The 18687-nt window shown below is 40.8% G+C and overlaps 1 protein-coding gene across 3 annotated transcripts in view; it reads left to right on the top strand.

Annotated features, from left to right (window-relative positions):
• The first annotated feature begins 687 nt into the window (after window positions 1–687).
• The window catches only part of LOC149309669 (copine-4), a 216566-nt gene continuing 198566 nt past the window's right edge, over window positions 688–18687 (top strand). The window contains exon 1 of one of the 3 annotated variants that reach the window (XM_089532811.1): window positions 688–971. The gene's annotated coding sequence lies outside the window, so the exon portion shown is untranslated. Of the gene's footprint in view, window positions 972–2209; window positions 2268–18687 lie in introns of those variants that run through there. The other 2 variants (XM_089532813.1, XM_089532812.1) reach the window with 2 other exon arrangements.

Consider the following 18687-nt stretch of genomic DNA (forward strand, 5'->3'; position numbering starts at 1 on the left):
GTCTCCTTCTTTGGACAGATGGCTGGATGGCCATCTGTTGGGGGTGCTTTGTTTGTGAGTTCCTGCATGGCAGGGAGTTGGACTGGATAGCCCTTGGGGTCTCTTCTGACTCTATGATTCTATGAGTACGAAACGTATGTAGAGAGATCTTGTAGCACCTTTGAGACCCACTGAAAGAAAGGAGTTGGCAGCACGAGCGTTCCTAGACATCAGTCTATTTCCTCAGATGCATTTAGATGCAATAATAATAATAATATGTACAGAGATCTTGGAGCTCCTTTGAGACTGACTGAAAGAAAGACGTTGGCAGCAGGAGCTTTCCTAGGCTTCACCCTACTTCCTCAGATGCACTTTGGCCCTTCCTTTCTTCTCCCCCTGAGCTTCCCCTCATCCCCCCCCCCCCCCGCTCTTAAACCATTTTAAAGAGATGCAGGCAAATGCCACAACACAGTGGTGTTTAAGCAGAAGTCCCCTGGTGCAGCCCACACACCCTTCTAGTGACGCCACTAGGGGCGCTATTGCTCTGGGCGCCTCCCTGAGAGCATCCCAACCTCGGCTCGCCTCCTCTAATTAGGGAGCCTATGAGAGAGGAGGGGCGGCGCTGGACCTTCCCTGGTTGGCCTCCAGGGGGCGCTGGAGGAGGGGCTCCCCTTCCCCTGCCAGCCCAGCCTCTGCCTCTTCTGCTGCCAGAGCTCCAGAAGGTGGGACTCTCTCTCAGTGAGCGGAGCAGCCCTGCCTCAGTGGGCACTGCCTCCAGCCTTCTCTGCTTCTCTCCCTTCCTCTGCAAGGGCGAGGAGGATGGAGACGGGCTTCTCCGAGGGATGAAAGCCCTCCTTTCCCGCCCCTGAAGGAAGAAGGAGCCAGCTGCCCAGGGTTTCTCCAAAGCTGCTGCTGCTGCTGCTTCTTCTCCTTCTCTTTCTTCAAGCACCTGACTAGCAGCCTGCTTTCTTCCTTCTGGCTCAGTCCCTCAGGTAAGGCACCTGGGCTCCTCCTTTGGGACCTGGCCTTTCCAAACTTTTCCTCTGCCCTGGGCTCCTTCTCTCCTTCTCCCTTTCCTTTTAGAGGGTCTTTTGAGGGGGGACTGTTCCAGGGACTTGAAAAGATGGAGGGAGCAAAGCATGCCTCCATCCTCTGGTGGGGAAGTTTGCAAATAGAAGGACACCCCCTCCTTTGGTAACCCTGGGCTGCATCCACACTGGAGAAACAACCCAGTTTGGCACCACTTTAAACCCTTTCTGGCTCAAGGCTCTGGGATTCTGGAAGTTGGAGTTTGTTGTGGGGTCACCACAAACTCCAACTCCCAGAATTCCATAGCCTTGAGCCAGAAAGAGTTTAAAGCGGTGCCAAACTGGGTTATTTCTCCAGTGTGGATGCAGCCCTGGGCAAAGCTTTCTTTTTCAGGTTGGTGTTGCTGCTGTGGTGTGCCTTTAAGTCCTTTCCGACGTATAGGTTTTTTTTCTTGGCAAGGTTGGTTTCAGAGGGGGTTTGGCTCTCGCCACCTTTCCCTGAGGCTGAGAGAGTGTGACCTGGCCAAGGTCACCCGGGGGGGCGAAGGCTTTCATGGCCAGCATCCATAGTTTTTTGTGGGTTTTGGGGGCTATGTGGCCGTGTCCTAGAAGAGTTTATTCCTGACGTTCTGCCAGCATCTGTGGCTGGAATCTTCAGAGAATGTCAAGATGGCTTATAATACATACCAAGAATCTGAAACGAATGCCTTTTCCCAACAGCAAAGGTGCCACTATATGACACGGCTGTTGCAGCTTAATAATGGACACTATGTTTCTATTTCTGCTGTAGTCCACTGCTCAAACCGCAATGCCACACTTTCAGCCAGTGGTCACTGTAGTCTCTGAGCATATCCCAAGCACCCAAATGAGCATGTAGTCGTTTATCCTCCTCTAGTTTCCATGTTGGACTGCGACTCTGGACACCAGAATTCAGTTCTCGGTCACGAACCCCACTTTGGGAAAGTCACACTCTCTCAGACTCTGGACAAATCTGGCCAAGAAAACGCCAGGATAGATTTGCTTTTGGGTCACCTTAAGTCGGAAATGAATTGAAGGCGCACAACACACACACACACACACACACACCAAGGAATGTTTGGGTGGTGTTGGAGGTGTAGCTACAAAATGAGGGCATTGCCTTCCCCACATAAGAACTCTGCCCCTGTTAAATGTTTTCCTTCAGTCCCCACATTTCGAGCATTGCAGAGAGGGAGCTATTGGAAATCACACCCCAATATTTGCTGCCTTTGCATTCCCTGGGTAAGTTCGCTCCTTTTCTTTGGATGCCTTAAAGTGCTCTTTCCAGTTGCTGGACTGAAATGTTAAGTTACTGAAATGCTAGCAGTTTGGAGACTGAAGGGAAATTCTGGATTATTATTTTTTTTTTGGGGGGGGGGGGGAAGGATTCATATAGGGAGGCAATGCCTTCATTTTGCTCCCATGTAGCTACATCCCTGTGGGTTTTTGACCTCCATGTACATGTTACTTACTTACCCTCTTGGAAAAGTTGGACTGGGAGAAAGGAAGGAGAAGTGAGAAACCGTTCTTTTGGATCTGTGTTAGTTCTGGGTGTGTTAGATTTTATAAAGTACTAGACATTGCATTGTTTTTAGATGAATATGTGCAGTCTTCTTTTTATGTGCCTCTTTGTGTATCTCTGTGTGTGTTGTTGGTGGAATTTCTGTCCTCGCCCCTCATTTGTACAAGTCCCAAAGTGATTTACAACACACGAAACAATAAAATGATCCAGAAATAACATGCGTAATTGAATCTTGGTGGGTGTTTGTTTTGAAACCTCAGAGAATCTCCTTTTCTTAGTTTCCATTTCAAAATCCCCATGGTCCTTGTTACTTTGACAAGTATCTAGTTCATGCAAACAACTCCTGTTCCCTCTTTTTGCCAGTGGAATGCTGACTTTGCTTAAGGTGCACCTGCTTAGTTTCCAAATTGCTACCTGGAAGTGAATACTTTTAAACTCCTTTGAGTTGAGCTGTGTTCCAGTAGCAAGTATTACCTGATCATCTGGTGAGCAGTACTCAGGCTCCAATCCAAGCTATGCTCACCTGGGAGTAAGCACTGTGGAAGTCAGGAGGACCTATTTCTGAGGAAACATGCTTGGATTGTACTGATAGTCTTTGATGATATACTAGTGAGATGATTTACTAGGCAGAAAGCAGAGAGAGAAATTTAATTTACTGAAATATACAGTTAATCTAGAGCCAGTAGTGGTTTGAGTGTTGGACCATAACTCTGCTGACCTGGGTTCAAATTCCCACTCAGCCATGGAAACCCTGGACTTCACACACTCTCAGCCTCAGAGGTCAAAAGCAACCCCCTTTTGAACAAATCTTTCCAAGAAAACCCCATGATACATTTTCCTTAGGGTTGTCATAAATCTGAAATGACCAGAAGGTCCTGATTCCAATATTGCAATTTATTGGAATAAAGGAATTTGACTGTCTGGTTATTTGGGCGCTATGTAACATTTTTGAAACGTAACACCAAGAACAGGAATTTGTGTGAGATCTGGGTTCAGATTTATGAAACTGCTGTGCAGAGTAGCATAGTTGACTATCAGTCTTAATCTTTCACTTGTAACTTGCTGACAGTAGTGTAGTGGGTGAGTTTATATACCGTTGCTTACGTTAAGGTTTGCAGAGGGGAATACAATCCTTTCTCTTGCTGTAGTAGTTGCTTCTTGCCATAAAGTGAAACCTTTAGGTTCCTTAATGTTGGATTACAGCTTCAGCTGACCATGACAATCAGTCAGGTTGTCTGTGGATGATGAGAGATGGAGTCTAACACTATCTGAGAATCAGAGTCTGGAAAAGGCTCAAGGAATAGGGGGAGTGTTTGTGAGCAAAATCTTTTGTCTTTGGTCCTAAGATGTTGATGCAGTTCAGAGAAAGGTCTACATCTAATATCAGTAGGCAAAGGGATCTTGCAGCACCTTTGAGACTAACTGCGTGAAAGAAGTTGTTGCAGGAGCATTCTTCTTCGAAAGCTCATGCTACAACTTCTTTCACACAGTTAGTCTCAAAGGTGATGCAAGATTCCTGTTCAGATGAGGATCCATGTGAGAGGGAGGCAAAGAATATGTGTGATAAAGCAATATAAAGATCTGAATGATGTTATAAAAGGATAAGAAGAGAGTATCTGTTGCATATTATTTATGGATCAATAGGTTTAACAAGGAGCAAGTTTTGAATAGAATAGAACTAATAATTTGAAGATGATAATTAAAGAAGGGGAGATTCAAAATTATTCAGCTTGATCCAAATTCACATTTCTGGCCAAATTCGTAATCATAACATTCAGGTCTGATGTTTTGATTTAATCTTTTTCTTTTTTAAAAAATGACTCCTGATTTGAAAATTTGGCTTGGCTAGGATGTATCTTTGATTTATTTCCCACCTATTCTGCTCCATTAATACATTCATATGCAATTCAATAAGCTAGTAAGTGGTATCTTTGGGATTCAAGAAATATCTGACCTTAAGTGTTTTTATGTAGGAATACACACTTCCTCTCTGGTGGATATGTGTAAAACCTTTGCTTTAGTAAAAAAATGCTCTAAGCAGTCATTCTGTGCACTTATTTAAAAGGGGGGAAAAGCTAGCATTTTATTGTTTACTTTCCACAGTGCAACTCCTAGTCCAGTTATGAAGTGAGGAAAGTATGAAGTGAGGAAAGTATATTGACATCTGTTTTTGTACAGAAAGTCGGTGTGGTGAACCATGACTCTCCAGCTCCATGCTGCTGGAGTTCTAACCAACAATATTTGGTGAAATAAGAAATGGTCCTCTCTTTTGACTCCAGAAACTAGAGGTTAATGAAGAGCCCATGGATTTTACTCTGTCTGGAAATATGTAGTTAAGATGATAGATCAATGACAATACTGCTTCTTTTTGGGCTTTATCAGAATGGCCAGATGTCATAACTGGTCTGAATAAAGCAGTGTTGTTTATGTTTTTGCCAGTAGCGGCTCTGGTGTCAGTGGTGTGGTAAATCTTCTCTAGATTTTAGTTAGAAAGAGCTGTCAAAAGTGCTGTACCATAGCCCTCAAATATTCTCAGCACCTTGGATAGTTCCTTGGCTAGTTCTGCTGCTGCTAGTTTTGGGTTTGTTTTTCTTGATGATTCAGAGAAATAGGACTGCAGATTTTGCCTACTGCAAAAAGGGAAGACCAGTTTTGTACCATACAGTGAGCCTTGGCACTTCAGAGCTTGTAAGATTTACCTGTTTAGATTACAGTTCACAGAGTACCTTAGCCAATGCCTTGTGTGATTTGTAGTCTAAAAAGCAAATGCTTCCCAGGATTGACTCCATCAATAGATGCAGTGAAAATTGGTAAAAAAAGTGGGTGGGTTCAAAATGAAACATGCAGCCTGATCCTATGCTTGTTTACATGGGAGTAAGGCTTGAGCTGAAGGTGACTGCATAAAAAAATACATCTGAAAGATTTCATATGGTACAGGCAGCCAATAATTATGGCTGCAACTTGTCCCCACTTACTTGGGAGTAAGTGCTGTGGAATTCATTGGCAATGCCTTGTACGTAGACATATGTATGATTACAGTGTAAACTAGAATGCCTCACCAAATCATTCAGCATCAAAACAACAGAGATCTATGGTTCGAGTGGGAATCCTGCTGGCATGCCAACACTGACGGAGTACTGACAGCTGATGTCTTGGTTAAAAAAATAGGAGGAGAGAAATGATAGGTGTTGAACATTTTATACATCAGGTTTTCTTACTTGGTTGCTGTTACATTTAAATTGGTCCAAAGTCCTCTTGAGTTCAATGAGATTTTAGATCAGATTGGAGTTTTTAGGTACATCTATGGGAAAACAGACATCTCTATACAGATACTGTATGTTTTTCGTTAATAACACAATTCTAAAATGTATTTTCTTTGGTAGTATGTCTCACTCATTTCCATATTGCAGCCAAACGATAACTCAAATTGCAGTGCAAAGGTTGCCATTCCAAACACGTTTTACTAGTGTTGGGCACCAATAAGCATGGATAGGAATATCCTATGCACACTCTTGTGAGAACAGGAAATTCTGTGGGGCTTATTTCCAATTGATGCATCAGTGTTAGTGTATGAAGAAGTCAGGGCACAATTTACTAGAACACAAGCATATGAACTATCGCAAAATCTGGAGTGTCCACAGCATATGGATAGCACTAGATAACCAGGATTCTGTACATCAGTGATTCCCGACCTTGGTTCCCCAGATTCTTTGGAAGTAAAGCTCCTTAGATCAAGCCATTTGGCTGTGCTGATTGGGACTTGGATGGGTTGGATTCCAATAACATTGGATGACCCAAAGTAAGGAATCATTGGCCAACCACTGCTTTGGCTGTTATCTGAGATGAGGCTGAGACCAGATCAACTTTTCAGTGCAGTCAGTAAGGTTGCATTTGTTCTCTGTGATCCATTCCTTTAGGCTCGGTATAGATCCTCAGTTGCACTATTTCTTCCATAAATCTAGGCGAAAAGTTGGGAAGGTAACATTTTGTGTTGGATTATTAATGTAGGAAGCATGCAAACTTTCTTGCCTCTATTACTCACATCTTTCTTCTTTACGGAATAATTTCTTAATCCAGGACACATTATTTGTCCATTTAGGACACTATTTTTTACTGCAGTTGCAAGCAGCTCCTCAGAATACCAAGTAACCATTCCTTTTACCTCTTTCCTGATTATTTTTCACTGGGGATGCCATGGTCTGAACCTGAAATATTCTGTAAGTAAGGCCATTGAGACTATATTGGACTGAACTTTGCATAAAGGTGATAAGATGAGTTTATCAACCCACAAGTGCAAAAGAAGGCATGCCAGTCCTTCAGTCAGGGCAATGATTGAAACCATAAACATGGAGGTGAGATTTAATGGAATGTAACTGTATTTTCTTCTGTGTGAAAACACATTGATGAAAGGAGAATTATTTCCTCATGTTGTGACTGATGAATTCATTGTCAGTAGGGTGGTAGGTTTGTTTTGGGTTTTACTCCAGACTATAAAGTTGTTATCCAAGGTGCCAAACTCTTACCCCAATATAAATACATAAAGTTTTGACAAAGCCCCAGAACTGTTTCACTTCTGTGTAAACAACCACCCACCTCTGATCTTTCAACCTCTGCTCCAGCTCATGATCTTTCTGTCTGTAATGATGACAGCTGATAGTTTAAGCTACCTCAATTGGAAAACATTTGCTTGGACTCAGGCTTAGTCATACTTTTGAGTAGTCCCATTGATTTAGCAGGTCTTCTGCAACTGAGGCTAAGTGCTACTTAGTGTTCAGTAAGTATACTGTTCTAAGTAAGACAGACATTTCACCGTGTTTAAGGTGAAGTGGACATTTCACTTGGGTTTTCCATTTACAAGTGAATAATATTTGTTTGTTTGTTTGTTTGTTTGTTTATTTATGTAATATGCCACCTTTCTCCTAAATTGGGATCAAGGCAGCTTACAGAATATCCTTTTAAAAAATATAATTTTATAAACAATTAAAAACATCACATAAATACAACAAGTTTAAAATGCAAAATAGTTAAATGTGCTAAGCTAAAAGTATAAAACCTTCAAAAGCGTACAGAAGCCAACACCCAATTACATATTAAAAGAAATGCTTAGAAAGACATGCCTAGGGGGCTAGCCTAGCCTTTCACAGGACAGAATTCCAAAGGGTGGGAGCAGCCACTGAGAAGGGTCTCTCTCGTGTCCTCACCAAACAAGAATATTTTATAAAGGTGTTGTGAACTTCACGTTATGGATATGCATGTAGTGTGGCCACATGGAAAAAAGGATAGGCCTCCTGTACTTTTATTAGTTCTGTGGAAGAGGCAATTTCAGCAGGTGGGGTTGAATGTTATTTCCAGTTTGTGGGAATGACATTGGTGTGGCACATGCCAAGTCAAGAGGACTTGGTCTTCCAAACACATTCATACTGACCCTTGTGAAAGTATAGGAGCTCTGCAGACTTTTCGCACATGGCTACCCTACATACCTGCATGAAACAGCCCTGCACCTGATTTGCTTCCAGATTAACTTGGCCCTTATGATCTGCCAAGATGTATGTCCACTAACTAGACTGGACCAATGGCAAACAGAAGCTTTAAAGACCAGAGTTTTGCATGGGTGAGAAAACCATAATGCTATTTTCAGCTTCTGTTCTGATGTGTCAGTATTTTTTCAAGTCTTCCTCACTTCCATACTTTACCTTGCCCCATCCCCATTACATTCCTTTCTTGTACCTTTCAGTGTCATTAGATCACAGTGTTAGCAATATGATGGAAAGTGTCACCACAAATAATATTTGCTGCCTCAGATTCAGTGAAAAGATACTCTTTTTAGACATTCAAGATGCTTTAGGCTGATATGAACTTCGTGATCCGTTTTTATATCTCCGTGACTGTTCATTGTTAGTTCCATATTAGCTGTGTAAAATAGACAATGATATGGTTTTGTGTAGTGGTTCTTGGGGGGAAAAGGGGGAAAAAGATGCATGTCTACCTGAAAAATAATAATAATTCATGCAGTTGAATTAATGCAGATTAAAAAAAAGAAAAATATTGAACATACTCTTGGGTAGGGTTAAAAATTCAATTAAAAAAAAGCATATCCATTACTTTTCCATGGATATAGATCAGAATATAAATTAGAGTTAGTGGTAGTGGGACAGGGTCTTTAAGAATCTCAAGATTACTATTTGTTGTTTGCTATATGCTAGTTGCAAGCATTAATGTAATTTAATAAGTTTGTGGAAAAGTTAAGCTCACATTTTAAAAATTATTTCTTTGTAGTCTATGAGTTAGAAGTCCATAGGTTTTAAAATCTACCAGCTGGAGTTATATATGCAGCAAAAACCTTGTCATCTTTTTGAAATAGTGAACAGAAGTATGACAAACAATATGACCACAAATAAATAGGGTATAATTTTAGGATAAGTTGACATAGCAAACCAGAAATAAGACTAGTTTTCATCATCCATTCCCCCATGTCATATTGGAAGGGGTTCCAAACTTTCCAGAGGAATATTTTGAGGTGCAGGTCATTTTGTGGGAAAGGAAGGGATAGGGATCTGTTCTTCCATGAATATTTAAAAATTATCTTAGATGTTGTGTGCCTTCAAGTCATTTCTGAGTTATGACAAACATAAGAGAACTGTTAAGGTGGGATTACATGGAATTTTCTTGGTAAGATTTATTCAGAGCAGGTTTGCCATTTCCTTTCTCTTCAGCTGAGAAAGTGTGACTTAAGCCACTGTGCCATGCTGTCTATCGGTCTCTATGTTTGCTGCCAAACCATTAATCCTGAATGCACGATAGAAACATTGAATTAATACTTACAGTAACCATAATCCTTTCCACGCAATAGACATAGCCAGCATGGTGGTGTAGTTTGAGTGGTGAACTGCATCTCTGGAGAATAGGGTATGATTCCCCACTCGGCCATGGAAGCCTACTGGGTAACCTTAGATGATTCACATACTCTCATCCCCCGACAACCCTTTGACAGTTTCACCTTAGGATTGCCATAAATCAGAAACAACTTGAAGACATACAACAACAACAGCACCAGCAACAACAGTTTGTGCTTTCAGTAGTTATAACCATGCCTTATGTGACTTTGGGTTGTGGCCAGCTTCTTTACAACTGGAGTGTGGGACGAAGAGCTATAATCAGCAATGTTTCTAATAAATCAATTCACTTGTAAAATGATGGGTTGGATCCAGATCTCATCATACTTACATTTGAAGCCAGTAAAATTTACCTCAGATTGATAGACTTAAGCCCCAATAATTTCACTCAGTCTGCTCTAAGCTTGGCTCAGTCTAGAACCAAACAGATATGTTCATTCATTTTATATCATTGTCACATTGCGTATCACCGACTTTCACCTTCACCTTCCCCATAATTTGTTAGTGCCCTTCATTGTTCAACCTTAAATTAAAAAGGGAAAAGCTATAGGAGTTCAATGGAGCAAATGTCATGTATGTTTAAAGTACTGGTTCCTGTGATCAGATGTACAACTAGATGCCAAAATCATTGTCTGAGATCCTTTGCTGCAGTCTTGGAAGTTTGAGTTAGATAAGCGTAGAGAATCAACGTAAGTCTGCCATTCTCAACATGCTTACTGGAAATTAAGAGTGCAGTCCCATACATTTCTAAGATACACCCCTCTGAGTATAATGGAAACACAACTACAGTAAGATAGTAAGTATAAGACTGCAGTCTAAATTCCACTGATGTTTCAGAACATATTGCACAGCTCTTCCAATAGTGGTAGGGAAGCTGTGGTCTCTAGATGTTGCCAGATTCTAGCTCCTTTTATCCTGATGCAGCATGATCAGTGGATGGGAATGGCGGGATGTGTAGTTTAAAAATGTCTAGAAGACCACTTCCGTTTTAACAGAAGATATGCATTCTGCAAAGCACAATATTTTTGAAAAGAACTGAAATCTGTCATTAGCCATTTTCATTTCAAAATGCACAGTGCAAAACTGGTAATCTTCTGGATGCCTACTCAAAAGTCCCATCTTATCATAGGTGAGCATGTAGGGATGTTGTAATGTATCCTGTTCTTTGAAAAGAGTGGCAGATGTTCTATGATTTCATCACTTTTAATATTTCTTTCATGTTTTGATGGAATATGATGTAGAGAAATTGTATAAAGAAATTTAAAAGGAAGAATGTTATTTTTACACTGGAACCAATTTCTGTTAGAAATTGTCCCTTCTACCATTCAGTACATGGAGAGAGAAATCCCAGAGGGCCAAGCAGGGTTCAGGAAAGGAAAAGGCACCAGGGAGCACATTGCAAATATACGATGGTAATGGAGCGTAACAGGGAGTTCCAGAAGAAAATCATCATGTGCTTTATAGACTATAGCAAAGCCTTTGACTGCATAGATCAAATAGAAATGGTAAATTGGATTCCATGGGCAACCAAAAAGACAAACAAATGAATCCTAGTGCAGATCAAGCCAGACATATCCCTAGAAGCTGAGATGACAAGACTTAGACTGAATTGATGAAAAAGACAATAATGTTAGGAAAGGTGGTGGGAAATAGAAGGAGAGGAAGGCCACATGCTAGATGGATGGACTTTATTAAAGAGACCAAGAATATGAGTTTGTAGGAGCTGGGCAGAGCAGTAGAGGACATGGGGGCCTGGAGATGTCTCATCCATATGGTTGCCATGGGTCGAGATCGATGGAAACGCAGTTAACAGCAACAACAAAAACCATTCAAGTGGCCCCAAGATAATATGGCCATATTTCAAAAACTACACTCTTGAAGCTAGTGTCTAGAAAATAAACGTGCATGTATAGCTAAAGTAATAAGATCTTCTGACTGTTGAATGATAGATGGTGTGTGATGAGAGATGGTGAGGGGTGATCTCTCCAACCTTGAGTTGAAGTAGTTTTGCAATAATAAAACCATGCAGGACCCAACCATGTTGACTCTCAGATTTCATATCACAGAAATTTGATGTACATGAAGAATTTTTTAAACAGGGTGATGGAGGACCTTCTATAAATTTCCTAAATATACAGGTTGAATATCCCTTATCTGGAATTCTGATATACTAAAAAAATCCAAAATTATCTGTATGGATGACTGAGATAGTGACATCTTTACTTTTGCATGGTTTGTTGTACACAAACTTTGTTTCATGCACAGAATTACTGAAAATATTATGTATAATCTTACCTTTAAGCTATGTTTATAATGTGCATACAGAACATAAATGAATTTACTGTTTAGACTTCGGCCCCATCTCCAAAATATCTTATGATATATAAATCTGGAAAAAATTCTGAAATCCAAAACACTTCTGGTACCAAGCATGTTGGATAAGGGAGACTCAGCCTATTGCAATGGGAAAATCAGTAATACCAACTTTTAGAAAGTATCCTGAGGGATATATAATGAGATTCCTTAGAGAGTATACAATATCTGTGGTGAAATATTCATTTTATTGCTAAGAGTATGTCTTTTCCCTGGTTCTGGTTGGTGGATAGCAAGCAATAGCAATAGCAAGTACATTTCTATACCGGTTATCAATGCACTTAAACACTCTCTAAGCAGTTTACAATGTCTTACAAGCTGGGTACTCATTTTAGTGACCTCAGAAGGATGCCAGGCTGAGTCAACACTGAGCTCCTGGCTGGTATTGAACTCACAACTTTGTGGTTTGTGAGCGAGTGGCTGCAGTACAGGCATTTAACCACTGTGCCACCAGGGCTCCCTTGATTCAGATATATAAAATAGATTTCATAATGGACCCAAACTTATGCTTGAATCCTGAGCACGGACAGATGGAATTTATTAAGTTTTCAGGCAGAGGTAACCAGGCTTGTTGTACCATAATCTATCAAGAACATAGGAAGCTGCTTTACATGGAATCGGACAATTGGTCCATTTAGTGCAGCAGCTTTCCAGAGTTTTAGTGTTTCTTTCACCTCTGTTTGGTGATCCTCCCTTGGTACTCCCTAATGGTCTGCCATTCTATGCCTGACCTTCCTTAGCTTACAAAATCAGATGCAATTGAGTGTATTTAGGGGGTTGGTATAAAGGCTTGCTGCATTTTCCAATAAACATCTATCTAGCTTTCACTCAGGGCAGAAAACATTCTAGAGTGTGGAGAATTAGAAAATGGTGAACAACTTTCATGGGTGGAGAAACTGCATGGGTCTTTGAGAACGCAATAGGGAATGCATCTCCTGGTTTTGCCACATTGCCAAATTTCAATCTTTTGTGGATAGTAGCTACAATTTACTTTGCAGCATGGTGGTGCACAGAGAATACAAGATTGGTTTCAGGCTAGTGAGCATTCTTTGAAGTACTGATTATCTTAAAAATGAGGCATGCACTCTCTACATGCCTTGTTGTAAAAGCCCATTCTGCTCTGCTATGAACACTTGACAGTATGACAGCAGCAGAAAGAAAGAAAATCAGAACTTGTTTCAAAGCAATGTGTGCCTGGTATATGTGCCTTGATTCTGGGAGGGCTAATCAGCTAGAAAACAAGGTGAACCTTCCTCATGTATCTTGCACCTTAAAACAATATCCTGGGCTTTTTTCTGCTTCTACAAGCATGAGTCTTCCCAAACTCTAGACACACTGGCTAATTTTAGGTATATGTAGTCTCTACATGTGAGGACGGGGAGCAGGAGCAATTGGGTTGTACCCTACACAGTCCACAGAAACAATTCTAGTGAACGTGACAGCATTCTTTCTTCCCTGTGTAAAATGGCAGCTGAAGGAAGCCATACATTTTAAGCAGCAATTTCCAACTTTTTCAGTGTGGGTGGTGGATCAGATTATATGGCTGATTTGGGAATTAGACTATTAATTATAAATATGCATAATGATATGGTCATTATGATTACAGTTTGGGGCATAATTAATCATGGGTCTTGTAACCAAGACTACCAAATGTGACCTAGCAGTTCTTTGCAATTCTTTCAAGTGAGTATTGAGACCTATAGAAGAACTCCACAATTCTCAGAAATGGACTTTTCACTGCATTATCTTCAAGGAGTGAAACATAGCAGACAAGCTATGTGATTGATTGTGACTAAATTCACAATCAAACAAAACCCACCCACTCCACCATAATTATTTAGACAACAGTGTTCTTTGGAGTTGTAAAAGGCTTCTTATTTGCAGAGGTTGGAAGTAGCAGGCTATTTGCAATGAATTTAAATAAGGAGGAGCTTGGAAAAGTTAATTTTTTTAGTAGCACTTTGCATCTGATGAAGTAGACTTAGGACTCAAACAGACATCAGGCTGCCATCAGGCTGCATTGGGGACAGGGTATGCACCTGACATACAGTCCAGATACATCCGGATGCCACCCCGGGCATGGCTGTTTTCCAAAGAGCCAGCCCAAAACTGGCCAAAAAGGAGCAGAGAAATCTGCTCCTTTTCGGCAGACCAGTTGGAGACCATGGTGAGCCCCGAATTGGGACTGGGCACATGCAGCTGCTGTGGCCTCAATGCAAATGGGCCCCACATGGCCCTGTGCAGCATAGGGCAGCCCTTTTGGGCTGTTTATTTCACCCCTTAGTCCACAAAAGCTTATGCTACCAATTTTTTTCTCTCAGTTAGGACTTTATTTATTTATTTATTTATTTATTTATTTATTTATTTATTTATTTAAGGAATTTATATCCTGCCTTTCTCCCAAAATGGGAGAAAAGCAAAGCAAAATGGATTGGGAGAGTAGTGGCTTTCTCTGTGTTGCAGCTACCCTCCCAATCAGTTTTGCCTTTCTTTCCTCATGCAGTAAAGTCCTTGGTCTCAAAGGTGTTACAAGAGCCCACTGCATACTGATCCAGATTAAAACAGCTGCCTTTGAATTGTGTTTTTTTAGATTACAGTTCTCTGAATATCTAGTTAGTATGTCCCTGTATGACTACTTTTACATTTAAAGTGTAACACTACAAAGTTACAATTACACCACAAAATGTTATATCACATTTTGTGGTGTGACTATAACACTATAGCTATAGGGGTATGTCTTCTCTAAATGACAGAAGAGAAATATCTCAGGGTTCAAGCGGTGGCTATTGTTGTTGCTTCCTCCTGGCCTGTCATGGTTTTCAAGGTAACAGTGTTGTGAACAAGAAGAGAGTGTATCTTGTACTACAGAACAACAACTTGCTTTTTAAGAAAGGTAATAAAAAAGTATTTTTGAGACACTGAGAATTTTGGAGAAACAGTCATCTTTTTAGAAGTTGTAGTTTTTATGCAAAAAGGAAATGAAAATGCAATCTTTTGAATTTGGAAGAATTGTCAGATGTGGAGTGCTGAGGATATCCCTTGTAAAAATGAAGGAAAAGATACATACAAAGGGATGTGTCTTTGAGGTGGTTAGTGAGAGGTGTAAATAGGCTGGCAATTGCTTTTTGAATGTGAAGGCACGAGGGGGCACTAGAGTACCAACTGAAATAAGGCTTGCCAAATGCAGAGGGAATTCCCCTCCCCTTGTGTGAACTGCTCCAGGTGTGTGTGCATGCATGTGTGTGTTGTGTGATGTCTTTTGCTTTTAATTTTGACATAGCTGAACACATTTTTATTCCTTCTCCTTTGAAATAGCCCTTCCATAGTCTCCCTGTGTGTCAGGAAATGGCACCTGGTGATTCTTAAAGGTGGAGGTGGGAAAATCTGTTTTGCTCACTCAAAATGTTTCAACCTTAAGCTCCTTCTTCCTCAATATGAAAAAAATGTGTTTTTTGGCCAATTCATCCAAAACAAACCGAAACAAATTTCTGCCTTATGTGCATTGCAAAAGTTCAATAGCTGAGGCTATTCCTAAATCCAGCATGGAGAAGAAGAGGATATTAAAGTAACAGTTCTTAAAGATAAGCTGTTGTTGTTACATGCCTGTAATTTGATTCTGACTTATGGCAAACCTATCTTAGGGTTCTTTGGGGACAATATTTAGAAGAGGTTTGCTATTACCTTCCTCTGAATATACCTTCAGAACCTGGTATTCTTTGATTGTTTCCATTCCAAGTCCTAACTAAGAATGACACTCTTTAGCTTCTGAGATCAGACAGGATTTGGTGCCTTTAGGGTATTTAGAAACCTCTTAGGGGGAAAAAAAGAGGTGGCAACTCAGCACTAACATGATTAAATATCCAAAGATTCAAACCCAGACTCTACTCCAAAGCCCTGGACCTGGGTGGATGAATCTGACAGTTTCTATTTTTCTTCTATTCTATTTTTAAATACCCTCCAAACCTCAGGATCTTTCAGTCCCAAATACGAAAGAATTTAATACACACACACACACACACACACACACACACACATATAATATTTGTTATATTATTAATATTGATATTATTGTTATATTCTTGGAAAATAAAGAACATTGCTTGATTCTTTATATGCAACCTCTAATCAAGAAGAGAACTTTACCACCTCAATAGATATTTCACTTGGTAGCTGGCATTGAAGGCAGGGAGAAGAACTCTGGTTTCTTCCTACTTGTTAATTACCCTTATTTGGATCACTCATGAAGATATCCATCAGCATCCTTTGTTTGTATCCAACAATGGCCAAGTAGGCATGTTTGGTGGCAAAGAAAACCTTCAGCAGCTTTGTTTGAAGTGTTTAGTGCTGAGTTTTAAAGTTCCTTCAAATGAGAGGAAACAGAGGAATAACTGGGCAGCTGGTTCAGCACTAAGGGTGTTGGATTTAATCATAGATCACAATCCTCTTTGTAATCCCACCTCAAGCCCTATCAGCATTATCTTTTCTAATGAGTCATGCCTTCTCATGATGTAACCTAAGTACAACAGCCTCAGTTTGATCATCTCAGGGGCTGTGCAGACAGCCCCAAAGGGGCACCCTCCAGCCTCCCATTTTACAGCCAGATCAGAGCCATGGCAGCTGTATGTGGCAATGGGGCTGCAGCAACTGCACCAATCTGGCCTGTGCACGGCACAAAAAGGAGCTGCAGAAAGCAGCTTGTTTTTGCACCCTGCAAAGAGTGCAATAGTGCAGTGCCATGGTTTTATGGCACTTCTTTGGTGCTGTGTTGTGAGGATGCAGTGCCAGAGAAGCGCTGTGACACCGTGCACTGTATGGAGCAATGCACAGTGTCACGCTACCCCGAGGACTTTAAAAAGCATTTGAGAGTTGCCAGCCAATTGATCTTTTTGTGGTTTTGGGGGGATCTACACTGAGGAGAGCTCCTCTAGCCCTAAAAGCTATGGGAGTGATATGACACCCAAAATGTTGGTCATAACATTACAGCCCAAACAAACAGCCTAGTCCAGTGGAATCCTGCCTGATGCAAAAATGGGACAGGGTGGCTCTCTGGGGCCCAGAGCATGCCCACTCCTGCTATAATCTCCTGCCACCTTGAATCCCATTTTGGGAGAAAAGTGGGATATAAATTAAATAAATACATAAATAAACAAATAAATAAGTGCTCTATTACATGGGAGCTATTTGAGTTGGCTTAGAAGAAGACATAAATAGAATTGCAGAGGTTTTTTTAAAAGAGCTATTCTAAACATTTGGGACTTGGTTTACTTTCAGTTGCAACTATGGACAGGTGTAGTGAGAACAAAGGGGATAAGGAGAGAAGAAGAAAGAAAAGATACTAAAATGTAGCTATATTTTGATATAATAGAGATTAATTTAAGCTAAGGAGGTATAACATCAAACCAGACAGCTGTGCCTTGTTGGATATGTTGATAATTACTTTTCTAAATTTGAATATTGGTGAGGATCTAGACAGCATGAAAGTACATACACTAAATATGTTGTAGGCATGAGGGGGGGAGGGTTGATGGATTAAATCTCTTTATAGCATGTCTTGGAAATATTCAGCAAACAGTTGATAAGGCTATTACATTTAACAAATATTTAGAGATAAACTGAGTTTGTGACAGACCTGTCAACCAAATAATCTCAGATTTAAACTATCCAAGAGGAGATACAGGGAGTTCTCTGTGAAATGTGTGTATATAATAAAACAAAAGTATGAACAGCAGCCAAAAATCATTCCTCAGTTTTGCTTTGCTGACTGCCTCTACAGCCCAGTGTTATGCCCCTTTGCACATAATGATCCTACTGGACCTGTTATCCATGCACAGTAAACTTGAAGAGACTGGAACTATAGACCTCTCTGAAACTTCAGTTACTTTTTTTATTGCAATAATATGGTCATTGGGGCTAGTAATACAGAATACTGTACTGTATATCGCACCAAGTCTTCAAACAACTATATTGTCTGCCAGTCTACAGTTTAAAGTGCTAGTACACACTGCATTTATACAGCTTAAATCCTGGATTCCTCCACTGCATTTGCCATTTCTAACCCTCTCCTGTGGCTTCAACGCTTTAAAATTAGGGGAAATAACCATAGACAGACCCTCTTAAACTGTGGCATCCTGTTTGTGGAATGTCCTCCACATAGGGATTTGCCTAGCACCAATTTTGATGTCATTTTGTCACTTGGCAAAGAAGTTTTATTCTAAAATGTGTGTAATTCCAAGGCTTATTGAAGGTTAAAAATGCTACCCTTTGATCATAAGTACATTTGTATACATATAATATATTAAAGATGGTAAGGGCCTCCCTGCCTGATCCTTATTCGGACTAAATACAGCAGATATTATGTTTCCCATGCAAACAGAAAGCAAAGTGTAGATGGTGTGCATGAAAAACCATATTGCCACTCAGCCCCCGCATCTCTGATGTTTCGACCAATAAATATCCAGTGATTTGCTCCCTTCCAGATTTTCATCATGTAAATTACCAATGCTGAGGGACGGCATGTGCATGAGAATCTACGGCAGTGATGGCAAACTTTTAGAGACCAAGTGCACAAACCCAGTGGCATCCCCACACCGAGTGTCACTGGGTGCTGGGGATGGGACTTCCAAGGGATGGGACCAACAAGAGCCAGCATGGTTTAAAACAGAAACCCACTGGGTAACTTTGAGCATGGGCCGGTCAGCCTGTGGAAAACCAAGCCGCAACAAGGAGGGGTGGTGCGCGGCCCTTCTGGCTGGAAACCCCTCCTTTTGGCCAGAAGCCCGGTCCCCTCCAGACATAAATTCCGTCCCCCGAGTCACCTCCTCCTCCACCTCCTCCCAGACTTGGGTGAGTGTGTGTGTTGTGTGTCTTTACGTTG

The sequence above is a fragment of the Sceloporus occidentalis genome, unplaced genomic scaffold (genome assembly GCF_023333645.1).
Source record: "Sceloporus occidentalis isolate IW3139 unplaced genomic scaffold, rSceOcc1.0.p SCAF_7, whole genome shotgun sequence".
Classification (NCBI taxonomy): domain Eukaryota; kingdom Metazoa; phylum Chordata; class Lepidosauria; order Squamata; family Phrynosomatidae; genus Sceloporus; species Sceloporus occidentalis.